Below are 14,246 nucleotides of genomic sequence, written 5' to 3'. Positions count from 1 at the left end.
TAAGGGCAGCAGACGCCCTGCTCTGTTGGCAGGCAGTAGGGATCCTGCAGGAGACTGGGCTTGGGGCACTTGGAAGCAGCCAGAGAAATGTGCGCTGCTTTCAGTCTGGGATGAGGGCAAAGAAAGAGCCCTGTGGGTAAAAGGTTTGGCCTTGTAAGTCTGGTCTTGGCTGCTGGGGCAAGTCTCTCGACCTCAGTGGGCTTAGTTTCTTTAACTGAAAACATTTGAGCACAAACAGAGTGATCCTTTTCTTCTTCTCAAAGAGGATGGGCTGCATATGCTTTGGGAGATGAGCCCAGGGAAGGTTGTGAGGTCCTCTGGCAGCTGGCCTGGGAGAGGGTAGGGGTTGTGGGACAAAGTGTTTTGCAGGATCCTCATCTTCTGATCAGCGGTCTAAAGAGGAAAAAGAAAAGGAGAAAAAGGAGTTGGAGCTTTTATTTTTGATGCACCAACCTTCATTGAATGCCCTCTGGACCAGGGTCTGTCTGGCTTAGAGCATTGCTGGGAGTGAGCTGAAGAGTCGAGGGGAGATGGGAGGACCAGGTGTGGCGTGGGGCAGGGTCATGGCCTAGTAGACAAAAATTGTTTCTAACTCTCCAGCCACTTTCCATTCTCCTCTTCAAATCCAAGTGCACATGACTTCCAGATTTGTCTTAAAATGCTTTTATCACAGACCTCCCTCATGCTCCCTGGATACACCCAAACACTTCCAATTCTTTGCCAAAACAACCTGTTATAGTCTATAATGCCTGACTTTGAACTTCTAAAACTACAGTCTGTCTAATTGATCTGGACCTTTTCTGTCCTGGGAGCTATCAATGTCTTTTCCTGTGTATGGATTTCCCCAATTAAATTTGGAACCTCTGGATTCACTTTCTGATTAGTTGTTTTGACAACAATGTATGGAGTCAGCGTTGGGTACCAGGCAGTGTGCTATGTGAAGGACACCTCCCTGTCCTCCAGGGGCCTCTCATCTAGAGAGGGTGACACACATTGGCAGAGAAATACACAGAAAGGTGATCAGGCTCCTCAGGGTGGTGCGCGGTGGGAAGGGTTCAGGAGGCAGGCGCTCTGGAACAGTGTGTGGGTAGAGATGTTAAAGCTGAGCCCAGCGGGAAGAAGGCAGGGGATTTACCAGGTTGCAGAAGTAGGCTTGGGGTTCTTGTAGACAGAATGGGATATTCAAAGGTCTTGGGTGGGTGAGTGGGGGCAGGTGGAGAGAGAGAGGCGAGGAGATTGAGGATGGAAAATGCTATGGCAAGTATCTGGGGCCTGGCTCTGCTAGCACAGGGGGGTGGGGAGAAGGAGCTCTCCAGGGTGGGTCTCCTTTCCTGAGAAGCCATGATCCTAAGGAGTGGGGGCGCTAGGAGCCACTTCCAGGGGTGGCTGGGTGGGGGTGGAGAGGTTGGTGGGGCAGGGATGGGGTGGTGAGGGTTCCTATGGTTCAGGCTTCTTAGGGCACCCCTATGGCAGCCTAGGCTAGAAGGGAGGAGGGCGTGAGCTGCCCACAGATGGAAGGAGGGAGAGAAGAGAGGGCTCACGGGGAAGGCTGATCTGATAAAAAGGATCAAGGCCCAGCTGAGTCGTCTCTCTTGTGCTTTGTACCCCCAACTCTTAATCCATCCCTAGTATGAGAGATCAGCAAGAGAATTAGAGATGGGTCAATTCCCTTTCCATTCCACAGATGGGGAGAACCGAGGCCGCATGACTATGCAGAGAAATGGTTGCCGGAAATGCTCAAGGCCTGTAATCAGGCACTGGGTGGATCAGGAGGTGAACAGTCTACCTGCCCTTGGCTGCATCAGACTAGCTCTTCCCAGTCTTTTAAAAAGAGTGAGGACTCTATCCAATTAGGTGGGTATGAGTCCATTGAGGCCTGAGCAGGACAAGAGGGAAATTCGACAGTGCATCTTAATCCTACTACTAAGGCTAAAACTCCCTTTTGAAAAGTGACTTTGATAGAAAGTTTCCTATAGCACTTTAGCTCTGCATGATATTAGAAATAGCAATCAAAATATGAGCTTGAGCTTTTAAAACTCCCATCTAGAGGGGAGGTACTGGGCAATAAAATTGGCCAGATCGTTACGTGTATGTATGACTATATCATAACGAATCTCCTATTTTGTATAATTATAATGCATCAATAAAAACAAAAGATAAAAAAACGTACTTTCTAGAAATGCAAACTGAAGTCTGCCAGAAACTTGCTGAAATACAGCTTGGGAGTTAAAACATGGTAGTTACCCAACTAAGTAGAAGAACCCACAAAGGGATACCTCACCATCTGCCATAGTCCGATTTAGTTTTGGAAAATAAATTCTGAAAGCTAGGTGATCAACGGCTATAGAAGGACCTGAAATAGTGCTTGGTCTGAAGAAAGTCTAGACTAGTGTGTGTGTGTGTGTGTGTGTGTGTGTGTGTGTGTGTGTGTGTGTCTCATGAGGATTTCAAATGCTACAGACATGAATGAACATAACTCCTAGAATCCCTGGGGAAGAGTGCTAGCCCACCCAATGGTTTAGTTTCTTGATGACTGTAATTATATATCCACAATGCATGTTATAGACAAAGAAACAAGGCAAGCAGTCCCTGGGCTACAATACCCCAGGTCTGTGTGCAGCCTCGGGCATGTTCTTAATAGCAAAGACCTTTGATGCCTTGGAGACTGCTGACTTTGGCTTTAACGGGTTTCCCAGGGTGTTCCTAAGATGCTACATCAATGAGAAGGGAAGCTTGTCCCAGCACAGGCCCTCTAAAAGCTGTCCCTGAGCTGACGTCATCGCTGGGGCAGCAAACAGTGGGTCTGGTGTTAAAGAGTGTGAGCAGGATATTCTGATCGCCACTGGCTGCCATTCTATTGCTAGGCCTCAGTTTCCTCGTTTGTAAAATAAGACATCTGTGAAACATCAGCCACGTCTGCATGCTTTGTGGTCACTGGATAATGCAGAAGCCCTTGGCATGGGCCTGGCATTTGGTGTGTGGCAGGGCGAAGAGCAAGACTCCAAAGAAACACTGGGTAGGGGATGGTCAGCACAAGAGGAGCTGGCCTTACCTCCAGGTTGGCATGGCATTTATCAGTCATGGAGCCCCAGGCATCGTCTTCCACACAGGCCCCCACAGGGGCCTTGCCAGGGCTCTGCTGCATTGACAATGTCCCCTCTTCCCCATCTATGGCTCCTTGATTAGCTTGTTGATTAACACACTTCTTCCTGGGTTAGTTCAGCCTCATCTATTACTTATTAAAAAGAAAGGAAGGAAGAAAGAAAGAAGGAAAAGAAAGAAAGAAAGAGAGAAAGAAAGAAAGAAAGAAAGAAAGAAAGAAAGAAAGAAAGAAAGAGCCCCTCCTGCCCAAACATGGTCATATCCAGACATGCTTACAGGATGATTTTGCATGTTCAGCATTCAACCTGGCGGTTCCTCTCTAGCCATGTAATTTCCTTGATCAGAACTGTGTCTCATGTCTCTTGGAAACTTCTGTTTGTTAGTTGCTTCTAGATGTGTCTACCCCCTTTAGCTGAAGACCCCAGAAACACCTTTAGTAGAACAGAGTTGGTTCATTGGCTCACTGTGACAAGGGAGACGTGTTGCCTCTCAGGGACACGGGGAGTCTTTGGAAGAGGCTTAAGAAGGACTTGGAATAGGTTTGGGCCTTCTGTGAGTGATCTGGGGACTTGAGGCTCAAAGCATGGGTTTGCTCTGGGTTGGATGTTGTCAGGAAGAGACATTCATTCCACAATTGGCATCTTACTGCATTCTACCCATAAGGCAGAGGAACAGAGTGAGATTACCACCATAATTGGTAAAGAATCAGCTGCGTTGCTAGAACAGGAGGAGGAGGAGGAGGCCTGGTCAGTGTGTGTGTGTGTGTGTGTGTGTGTGTGTGTGTGTGAGCGCATGTGTGGTGGTGAACACTAAACACTGAGAGTGCCTGGCTCTGCTTCTGCTTTTCTTCTCCCCACTCCTCCCTTTGGCCAAGGGCAAAGTTAGCCGACAGCACGTGGGTCTGTGACCGGCAAGTCTTCTGTTGCCAACATTGTGCTGATTGAAATGCAGTCTGTAATTGGACAAGAGGTAGCCTCTCCTATCTCTTTTGTCGCAGAGCATTTTAATCTGATGGAACAGTGGTATGAAGACTGGACAGAATACACTAACCAGCTGCAACACGGGCTGTGGCCAGAAGCAAACACTGCATTGGTTCATGTAACAGAACCTGAAGACAGGGCCTGGGTTCTCAACTTCAGACAATAGAACAGTGTCCCAAGTCCAAATGATTTTTTTCTAGAGACTCTCCTTTAAAGTCTACATTTAGATGGTTCGGTGTGAGGCTGTACTCATCTCTTTTGGGAAATTTTTAGACATCCTTTCGGGGGAATGTGGATTCTCTTGAGGTAGAGGTTCTAAACATCGGGAAGTCTCTAAAGATCACTAAGAAAACTAAGGAAAAGTTGGTTTGTGTGTATAAATGCCTGATGCCCCTGTAAGCGGCAGCTATGTAAGCCCACTGTCCCAGGGCGGCACATCGTTTTGGGAACATCGTTTATTCCAACAGGAGCGAGCCAGATTTTTTTTTCCCCTCAAAGTGGGAAGCTTTCCTGAGCAAAGCTGAATGCTTTCTGCCAGGCGGGATGGAGTGAGCCGAAAACAACAAACTGGCTGTTGCAGGAAGAATGTCCCAAGGTCAGGTTCCATTTCTGATGGACTAGGTTTTGCTTATGGTCTGTATACAGAAACATCTTGACATAGGGTCAAAGTCCAATTTTTTAAAAAGGTAAAAATTTGAGCTGCTTAATAGGTGGAAAACTTACACATCAGAAGATTTCCAGAAGGAAAGCTACCTTCTGAAATATTTAAAGGAACCAGTTAGCTGGGCGTGGTGGCGCACGCTTGTAATCCCTGCGCTTGGGAGGCAGAGACAGGAGGATCGTGCTGGTTCAGAGCCAGCCTTGCTGGCTTAAGAGACCCTGTTTCCACATAAAAAGGTAAAAAAAAAAAAAAAGGTCTGGGAGTGTAGCCCATGGGAGTGTATCCCGGAGGTAGAAGGGCTTCCAGGAACCCCAGTACCACCAAAATAAATAAATAAAAAATAAATAAAGGAACCAGTTATTAAACATCTGTTACCGAGTCAAATTTGAGCACATTTAGTTATGGGCTGAGACAACACAGAATTATTTTTTCTTCAGGGGCAGAAAACCTCAGGGGGTAAAAAATGACAGGATTAAGATAAGGGAGATTGTGCTGAGAAATCCTTTAGTAGTTCATCAGAGAGGGCTAAAGTACAATGATAGATAAGATTAATGGTAAAGAGAACCAAAAAGGGCACTGGGGAATCTAAATTAATCTTGGTGTGTAGCCTTAGGAGGAAGCCATTGCTTCTGAAGTCAGTGGCCTGTCTCTCACCTTGGGTAGGAGCTGTCTTTTCTGTATTTAGCATTACCTTCAGAATTTATAAGAAGCCCCCAGTAGGAGATTTTACCAGTGGAGTGGATGTCCAGTTGGTAGATGATGTCTGTCTTAGTGGGAGAAATGAACCCACGGTTAACTCGGTGGCATTTTGCTGCTGAGTTGTTGGTTAGTTGTCGGCAGTGCCTATCTGATAAGGGTTTTCAAGGCTCAGAAGCCATTTCTGTCCAGCTATCAGATCTCACAGCACCAACCCCAGGTCTCCAGGAGGCGCAGAGCTGTCTGAGACACACTCAGTCCAGGGGTCTGAATTTTGCCAGGACTTCCATCTCTCCATAACATCCTGCACGTGAACAGAGCTGGGGTTATTGACTCCTTGTATGAAGGAGAACATACATGCTGGGGACCTTGGGGCAGGTTGGCATGCTTTTCCTTTCTTGTATGCCCTCCTTGACTGAGGAGGACAGAGACTACGTCTAATGTCCCTCCTTGTGGCCAGGGATTGCACTGGGCACAGAGCAATCAGTGCAGTTGGGGCTTAGAAGATGTCCTTGGGTGCACCAGCTGGGTGAGGCCAGGGGGACTTTGGGGATTAAGGGAGGCCCGTCGCCTGGCAGGGCTGAGCTCACCCTTTTCTCCCCAGGCTGAAGGGTATGAAAGAAAGGCAGGGACAGAGGTTCAGTTGTAGAAGAGATGAAGACTAGACATTCCCAAGAGAGCAGTTTTGAACCAGGACCTTCCTTCTGGTGGCTTTCTAAGAACGGAAAGTTCAGCTGTTCCACCCGGACTGAATGGGGACCATGGTGGCCATGTGTGGGGCTCATAGGAGAAAGGAGGGCCTAAGCCGTGTAAGAAGGACAATAACCACAGTGCCCTCTGCCTGGGTTTCTTGGTTGAGATTGCTCTCTTTCCCAGGCCACCCAGAAGGGAGGGAGAGAGACAAGATAAGAATAAGGAGGAGAAATGAGCCAAGGAGTGCAAAGGCCAGGATTGGACAGGGGAATGAAAGATGGGGAGAGAGAGTAGTGGCCGGTGGGAGAAAGCCAGGGCCGGCTGCCTGCCCCCGCAGGACCACCGAGCCTGTCCTGATCCTGTGCCCTCCTTGTACCCTGGGGAGGACACAGTCCCCTGGACTGAGCCCACTGCCTCCCCAAGCCCTGGGGGATCTGAGGCTCCATTATTTGCCAGGGCAGTGGGTTTTCTCTTCCCTCACTTCTCTCTCTGAAAATCCATCTTCATTAGTAACTATAAACGTCAGAATCAGAGCCGTTAGAAGGCTGTTCCTAGATAAATAATGCTTTTCATATTTAATTTACGAGTAGTTCTGCAGCCTCTTTGGGGTGTGCTGGGTTAATTAAGAGCTGAATTAGATGGAACTGCATCTCCCCAAGGAGACTCAATTAAACTCTTTCTGAAAATTAAAAAAAAAAGAAGGAAAAGGAAAGAAAGAAGAAAAGAAAACAAGGGGGTTTATATTGGGGGACACCATCCCTTTGCCATGACCTTGACCCAGGGCTGGCTGGAGAAGAGCTCGGGACCCTCTAGCTCAATCTTTCCTTCCTTTTCCTCCAGTCTCCGAGCTCAGGTCCAGGGAGATCCAGGGCATGGAGTATGGTGAGCCGGGTTGCCTTTTCTGGCTGGCAAGGGGTAATGACCTCTGCCTCTGCTCTGAGAGCCAGGAATCTGGCCTGGAGCTGGGCCAGCCGCCCCTATGAGGCAGTCCACCCATTCGTGGGCTCCTGGATTCACACACACTGTCATGAACCCCGTTCATTCAGACCCCAGAGCCTCATATACTCAAGGCATTGTGAAGATGGATATGCTTCTGGGATCACAAGCCAACTCTCCTAGTCTCACTCGGGCAGAGAGGAGCCCCCTCCCCACTTGGAGACCTCTTACACGCTTGTCACCCAGAGTCTGCACCTATGTCCCCAGGCAAAATTACTAAGTGCCAGACACTCTGAGACTGTCTCCTGACCTCCCTGTCACAGGCTCGCTCTCCTTGTGTGAGCCGCAGGCTATGGAGACTGTCTCTGCTGTACACGCATGCGCGTGTACACACATAGACACATGCGCATACAACCTGAGCCTCAAGTCTAGGCTGCCCTTTTGCTGTGCAAAAATGATGGAGTATCTTCCACTGTGGCTCAGCCTCTCAAGTGGAAAATGAACCTTCTTGTACTCTAAAGTAGGAAAAGCCCCATAAGTAGCACCAGAATGGGCAGCACTATGCGTGATAAGAGGGTGAGTGATGTCCCTCTAGTCACCAGGCGTCTCCAGAGGATGCTGTTTGCTTCCTCATCCATCACAATGGGACTTTAGGACATCTTGCACTTGGACAATCTATCACCCTCGAAAGGGTCCTATAGCACACCAGGATGACCGGTGGCCTCTTCCCTTTGCCTTTGGTCAAATCTCCATTCTCAGGGAAATACTGATGTCTTTGCATTAGCGTGGTGGCTGGGGAGACGGTTGGCCTCCTACCTTGACTTGGTTTCTGATTTTTGGCTCACCTCCAGTTTCCTGGCCAAGTTCATACATGTGGACAGATCTGACATCTCTGGCCAGCCCCCTGTGGCTTCTCCTTGGGCACAGCTTTGTCCTTCCTTCCCCTAGACACTTAAAATCATTCACCTAGACAGATAGCCTGGCACATGGGCTACCCAAAACAGTGTTGGGGACTTCAGTTCTGACTCTAGGGCTGGGGAGCCCCAGAGGTCATCTTCCCCAACCCCCTCACATGCAGAGAAAGAGGCGGGACCTGGCCAGGGCTGCACAACAGGTCAAGGGCAGATAGGGTCCAGACCAAGGCTCTGGGCCGCCACCAGCTTCCTCTGTGCAGGTCGTAGCTCTTCCTCACCTTCACTCTTTTCCTTTGTCTCGCCTTTATCTCGTGTGAGTATATCTTGCTTTATACAATAGATAATTCCTCTTAAGGGAGCATTCACATATAAAATCATATGGTAAAGCGAGTACTCCCTTTCCCAGGGGAAGTCGCCTTTCAGACCTTGAGGCTGAGTGTTTGTGGAGCCGAGGTTTTAAGGCTCACATATTTCCTTCGATCCTTGCAGACCCTGGAGACAGCCGGGTGGGTGGTAGGGGCTCTGTGGTTCAGATAAGGATGCTGAGGCCCACGGGGAAGAAGTGAGTCCTGGAGGGGAGGAAGAGCTAGGCCTTCAGTCTTTTGCCTGGTGTAGTAGGAAGTCCCTGCCTTCTGTCCCACTTGATTGTTGATTTCTATACTGGATTAAATACTTGACTTGGAAACTGGATTGCTTTGGGTCAGTTCTGTGTCCAAAAGCATGTTCCATAGAACATTGTTTCTGAGAAATCATAATGATTAAAGGGTTCCTTGGTCAAATAAGGCTGGGAACTGCTGCTCACTATCCCTCCCCCTTGGAGACTGGCATGCATATTAGCACATTAAAGGCTCTGAGATGTTCTGCAGTAAAAACCTGCTTCATTAATTCTGCTTTTCCTAAACTTATTTGACCATAGAACCCTTTATTGCTGGCAATACTGTTCTGCGGACACAGGATGTGAAACAGGAAGCTAGTTTAGTTTCTGTGTTAATGTGGATTTTCCCCCTTAGGGAGTAGGACACTTTCCCTCACTGGGCTGTTGTCCCTCTCTCCTTCAGGCATGCCTAGCTTCCTTCCCCACACTCCCGAGGCATGAGACGCTGTAGCTGTTTTCTCTGGCTCCTTAAGTAGAAGGGACAGAGCAGGGAGGCTCATGTCAGACCAGACAGGACAACCTGACAAAGCTCTGTAGACCACGTGAGCCAGGAGGCCGGTGGAGGCAGACGGGACAGAGTGAGCCTTGAGGGTGGAGGAGGCGGTGGGGCCCCGGCCTGCCAGCCTGGGTACCTGTCGGGACCCCCGTTTCCACTCACTGCTGCCCCTGCCCCACACACCTGTCCATGGCCCACAGTTACCCATCATTCTCTCTGGAGCCGTCAGTCACCTCCCATGGGCTGGCTGTCCTCCTCGCCTCTCCTTGATGACATGAGTCTGTTGCAGCTTGGGTTTTTCCCTTTCGCCTGGGCCGGGGGGCCATGAGAATTCAGGCTTTCCTCTCCCTCTCAGCTTTGGTCCACCCGTCCCCATGCAGTGGCCTGTCCATTCTTCCAGGCTCAGTTCAGTGTTGACTTGTACAGTGCCTGGCCCAGAGGAGGGCCTCTGGGGTAGTTACCGGATGCACAGGGCCTGTGTCTCCTCACGCTTTGTCCCTCCAAGGCGCTCCTAGGATGGATTCTGCCCTCTGCCCACCTGGGGGACATCCTTTCCCACACTCCTCTTTTAGTGCCACACGAAGGACCACCAGCCTGTGCTGTAACCCTTGTTGATCTGTCAGCATTTATAGTCCCCCCCACCCCCGCTCCAAAGGCTTCTTTAAGGCAATGCCTGCCTGGGACCTTCCTTGGGTGTTTGCGATTGGTTTGTAGGATGCAAGGGCAGGAGCCCCCTTTCCTCTGATGACTCCAGATGGTCCATCAACCTGCTGTGACCTCCCAGCCTGGGCAACCCAATGGCCTGCCTTCCGAGTCCTCAGCCTGGCCATCCATTAGAATGTACAGGAGTTCTGGATGCGAGGCTGGATAGTTTAGCCTCGGGGAGGCCGCTGTTTGTCTCTTGGAGCCTCAGTTTTCCAGGCCCCCAAACAAGGGAGAATAGTGAACATCCTGTGAGGGTGAAATGCAGTGACAGATATGAAGGCACTTTAAAACCTTAATAAACTAAGCACAGCTTGTCAACCTCCACCCGAGAATGAAGGAGCCCACCTTTCAGATTTAGCGGGACTGTAAGGATGGTGATCCGCTGATCCCAGGTGTTCGGCAGAGAGAACTTTCCATTGCTCCTGCAGAATCCTCCTCCCTCTCAACGTGAGTTATCTAAGATGTGGGGTCTCAGCCACATTCCTCAGCCCAAGGAAGTCTTGGTGCCTTCCTTGTCTGCGAGTGTGAGGAGAGGCGTGGCCCAGCTCCTGCCTCTCGACCCCGCCCAGGTGTGGGAGGATTCCCTCCGCACAGTGCCTGCCACATGATCTAGGACTTATGTGCTTTCCTGGCCCTGAGGACAGTGCCGTGGGTAGGGCAGGTCATGACCCCAAGATGAGCACTTCCTGTGTGTTGAATGAATGAATGTTCCACCTGGAAAATCCAGCCCACTTTGTGCCTGGACACAGGACCTTTCTCAAATTGTCACCCAGGGGACCCCCAGAGCCACAGCCAAGGCTCTTCTGGGGGCAACTGTTTGTGAACTTGCAGGGCGCAGAGTACAACTGGGTTTTCACTTGGGTCCCCCTGCAAGCCGCGCTGCTGGGTCATGCTTCCTGGAGCCTCCCCCGGGACCTCTGCCTCTTCCTCAAGGGGTCAGCACAGGGCAGCCATCTTCTCTGCAGACCGGCTGGGGCTTGGTGGTAGGTTTACTAGAGCCTTTATAGGGCAGTGATATGAACTAGCAACTGGCTCTATCTTTTCTTTCTCTTTGGAGGGCAGAAGTGGAGGATGGCATGGTGAGCCATCAGGAACTTACTGGCAGTCCTGTGTGCAGGGCTCTGGCCCCACCCAAGGCCCGGGCTGGGTTCCCTATGTGAAGTGTCAAAGTGGCCTCTGCTCTCCCAGCACTCGTGGGAGGTGGGCAGGTCCCTGCCAGAGCCCAGGCGCTTGGTGCCCTGCTCAGGGTCTCTTGGAACAATTCACTTGTTGGCTTATGTTGGCTTGTGTTGCGTGATCACCGCCATGGTTCATTCGGTGACTCTTTAGAGACTGACAGCTGTGAGCTCGGCTCTGGGCTTTCAGAGATGAGTGAGCTGGGATCCCGGCCTCAAGGAGCTCAGTTGGGTGTGGAGGCGGGTACATCACACGTAAAGGTGCAAAATGGCCGTGGCTGGGGGGTGCGAAGGACAAGATGGGTTCCATTTCCATGGGGGCGGGATGGTGGCTGGAGTGAGACGTCAGAGCTGAGTACTGCTCCCCAACAGATGAGGGTGAGGTGGGGAGACTGGGCTGGATCTGACCAGACTAGGGAGCCATGAGGGTGGGGATGGCCGGGGTGCCTTTGGGAGGGCCGTGAGTCCTGATGTGACCCAGCCCAGGGGTCCAAACGGGCCAGGCTCCCTTGATAGCCAGAGTGCCTAAGGCAGTGTTCAAAAAGGTGGAGGTGGGGGCTCATGGATGACTCAGAGACCCCTGGGCTGTTTAGCATGCTAATGGACTTTGTCTGGATTTGACTTCTGGGGAACCATTGGCCCATCAGCAGCCCCTGAGGGCACTGTGCTGTCCTATGATGGGAGCTGGGAGGCAGCCTGCCCTGTTTGGAGGAGCCTGTCCTGAGGGCTCCCTGCCCTGTCTGTGCAGGGGCCAGAGGGGTGAGCGTGGCATTGGCTAAGGGTCCCCGGTGACTGGATCTCCCCGTTCTCTGGCCCCACACAGGGCATCTGTGCTGACAGCACTTTCTGCAGGCCCAGAACATTTGTCCACATGTCAAGGCTTATTTCTTTTTTCTTTTCCTAATCCCAGAACAGTTTTGAAACCAGGGCCTCTGCCCAAGGACCTGTGGTGACTTTGTGTCCCAGCTGCTTGGATCGGCCTCACCTTTCTTTCTAGTGTCTCTGGCATATCCACCTGCCTGAGCCCTCCTCTGCCTGCCCAGCCCCGGATGGGCTGCCTGCAGCTTTCTCTGGGGGCCTGGGCCCCTGGCCCCTCCCTGTCTTCTCCTGGCCACCTCAGGCTCCAAAGGCTTTGTATAACTCCCAAGAAAAGTCTGGAGTCCCCTTCCAGGAACCCAGATTTTGTTGTGCTTTTTGTATTTTGTTTTTTCAAAGTCAAGCAAATATTTCAGTAGAAATGAAATAGAGGGGGAGTCGGCAGTTTGGAGAAGGGGGCAGGAGCTAGCAGAGGGACCCCTGTTAGGCAGTCTTGAAGCCATAATACTACTAATAACACTACTACTAATAATAATAGCTGACATTTATTGAGTATCTGCTGTGCTTGTTACTGTGTTAAGTGCTTTATTTAATACACTTATTCCCTTACTCCTCTCCACAACCCAACGAGGTACATACCCTTGCCACCCACATCTAAGACAGAGGCGGGGGTGGTGGTGGTGGTGAGAAGAGCCAGCTTCCTTGTGAGGGGTCTTCCTCCTAAGGGGAGGGACTTGCTCCAGCTCAGCTTGGGCTCCCCTGTGCCTCCAGCCTGGATTGTCCTGGCAAACCAACCCTGGCAAAAAGGCGTCCACACAGGGCTGAGGGTCTCGGGTAAAAGTTGCCTCTTCAGCAGGCCCTTGGTGCCACATTTTAGGTCACAATCCGGGGTTGTTTTTGTGGCCTGAGACTTCCTCTCTCGACATAGCTCTAGATTGGCAGTGTCAGTGAGCATGTTCCCCTGGTGTTGGGCAGTGGAGGGTGGGGTAGGGACTGTACCTCTCCTGGGACCCGGTTGTTGACTTTGGGCTCCATCCCTTGGTGGGTAGAAGCAGGTGTCTGCACTGCAAAAACTTTCCCCAGGGATCCCCCTTCAATGCCCAACTTCGGGTCCTCAGGTCCAACCTTCTACCTCTGCCCCAAGCCCGAGGCTGTCCATCCCTCTCCCTACCCTCACTCTGAGCCAGCAGCGCCCTGCTCCCTGCTGTTCCTGACTTCTATGGCCTGAGGAACAGGGGAGCCGCTGGGCACCCTGGGATGTGTCTCTTTGCTGTTCCTGCAACTTGGCCCAGCCCCTGCAGATCGTCCGGTCAAGAGACATCTTTCTTCTAGAGGGCTGATGGGTCAATCACTGGTGTGGAGAGACGCTTCTAGGGCGGGTGTATTCTAGGCCTGCTAGGAAAATAGTTGAGCAATAGTTGTTGAAGGACTCTGTAGATGGGCAGATATAAGTTGGCCCAAGGAAGATTTTTCTGGAATGTCCAGATGAGCTGGTCGCAATAAAACTGCATTTCCCCACTCCAGGCCAGAGTCCCCTCCCCCCTCCCTGCCATTTCCCCCTCAGGCTCGAGGGGGTACTTAGGCCCAGTGAGAACCTAGCACAGGGCTAGGTTTAGTAACACCCGATGACTAATAAATTCTAACAGAAACCTTTTGGCGACAGCATTTCTGGTGTGACTTTGAGCAGGGGTGGGTGGGTACTGGTGAGAGCCAGGCTGTTTTAGGGTCTGGGGAGACTGTATCACCCTGGAGAGAAGGGACTGCCTATGGTTTGCACTTACCAAGAAATGATCCTGGGCGCTGGAAATATTCTCAGCTGCGTGAAGAAGGCTGAGTCTCATGAGGTCAGCCAGGGATTTGGGGAGATTTCTTGTGCCAGCCTGCCCTGGACTCCCTGCCCAGCTTTGAGCGGCCTGCCTCTGGGACCTTTGGCATGCTTTATCTGTAAAACAGAGGTGCTCTTCCCTGCCTCTTTTCTGGGTGCCCCAGGGTGATAAGAGTGGTCGATGTGATGCTCAGAGCAGACAGTGGGACTTGGGGCCTGCAGGGACTCCCTTTCCTAGGAGAACTAATTTGGTCTTTGGGCTCCAGGATGCTCAGTTCCCCTTGATTTCAGTACTTGTCACCTGGTCCCTTCCTTTCTGGCCTGCGTCTACCCCTCCGCCCTGCGTGCCTCGTCAAGGACAGGCTTCAGGATACGCTGCTGGTGGTCAGTGGTGCCTCCATGCGCCCACTGGGAGACCCCTGCATGGAGCAAGCTGGCCCTCAGCATGGGCTGAGTGACAGCTTCGGAGATCAAGGACTTTGCTGCTGTGTGCGGCCAGAGGTGCTGACAGTCGCTGAGGAGCCCAGGCCTAGATGGCCTGTAGCTCCCCAGACAGGAAGAATGGAGCTTGGAGCCTCACTGACTTTCCCAA

The sequence above is a fragment of the Muscardinus avellanarius genome (assembly GCF_963383645.1).
Source record: "Muscardinus avellanarius genome assembly, chromosome: 1".
Classification (NCBI taxonomy): Eukaryota; Metazoa; Chordata; class Mammalia; order Rodentia; family Gliridae; genus Muscardinus; species Muscardinus avellanarius.
Note: the sequence above shows the minus strand (reverse complement) of the source record.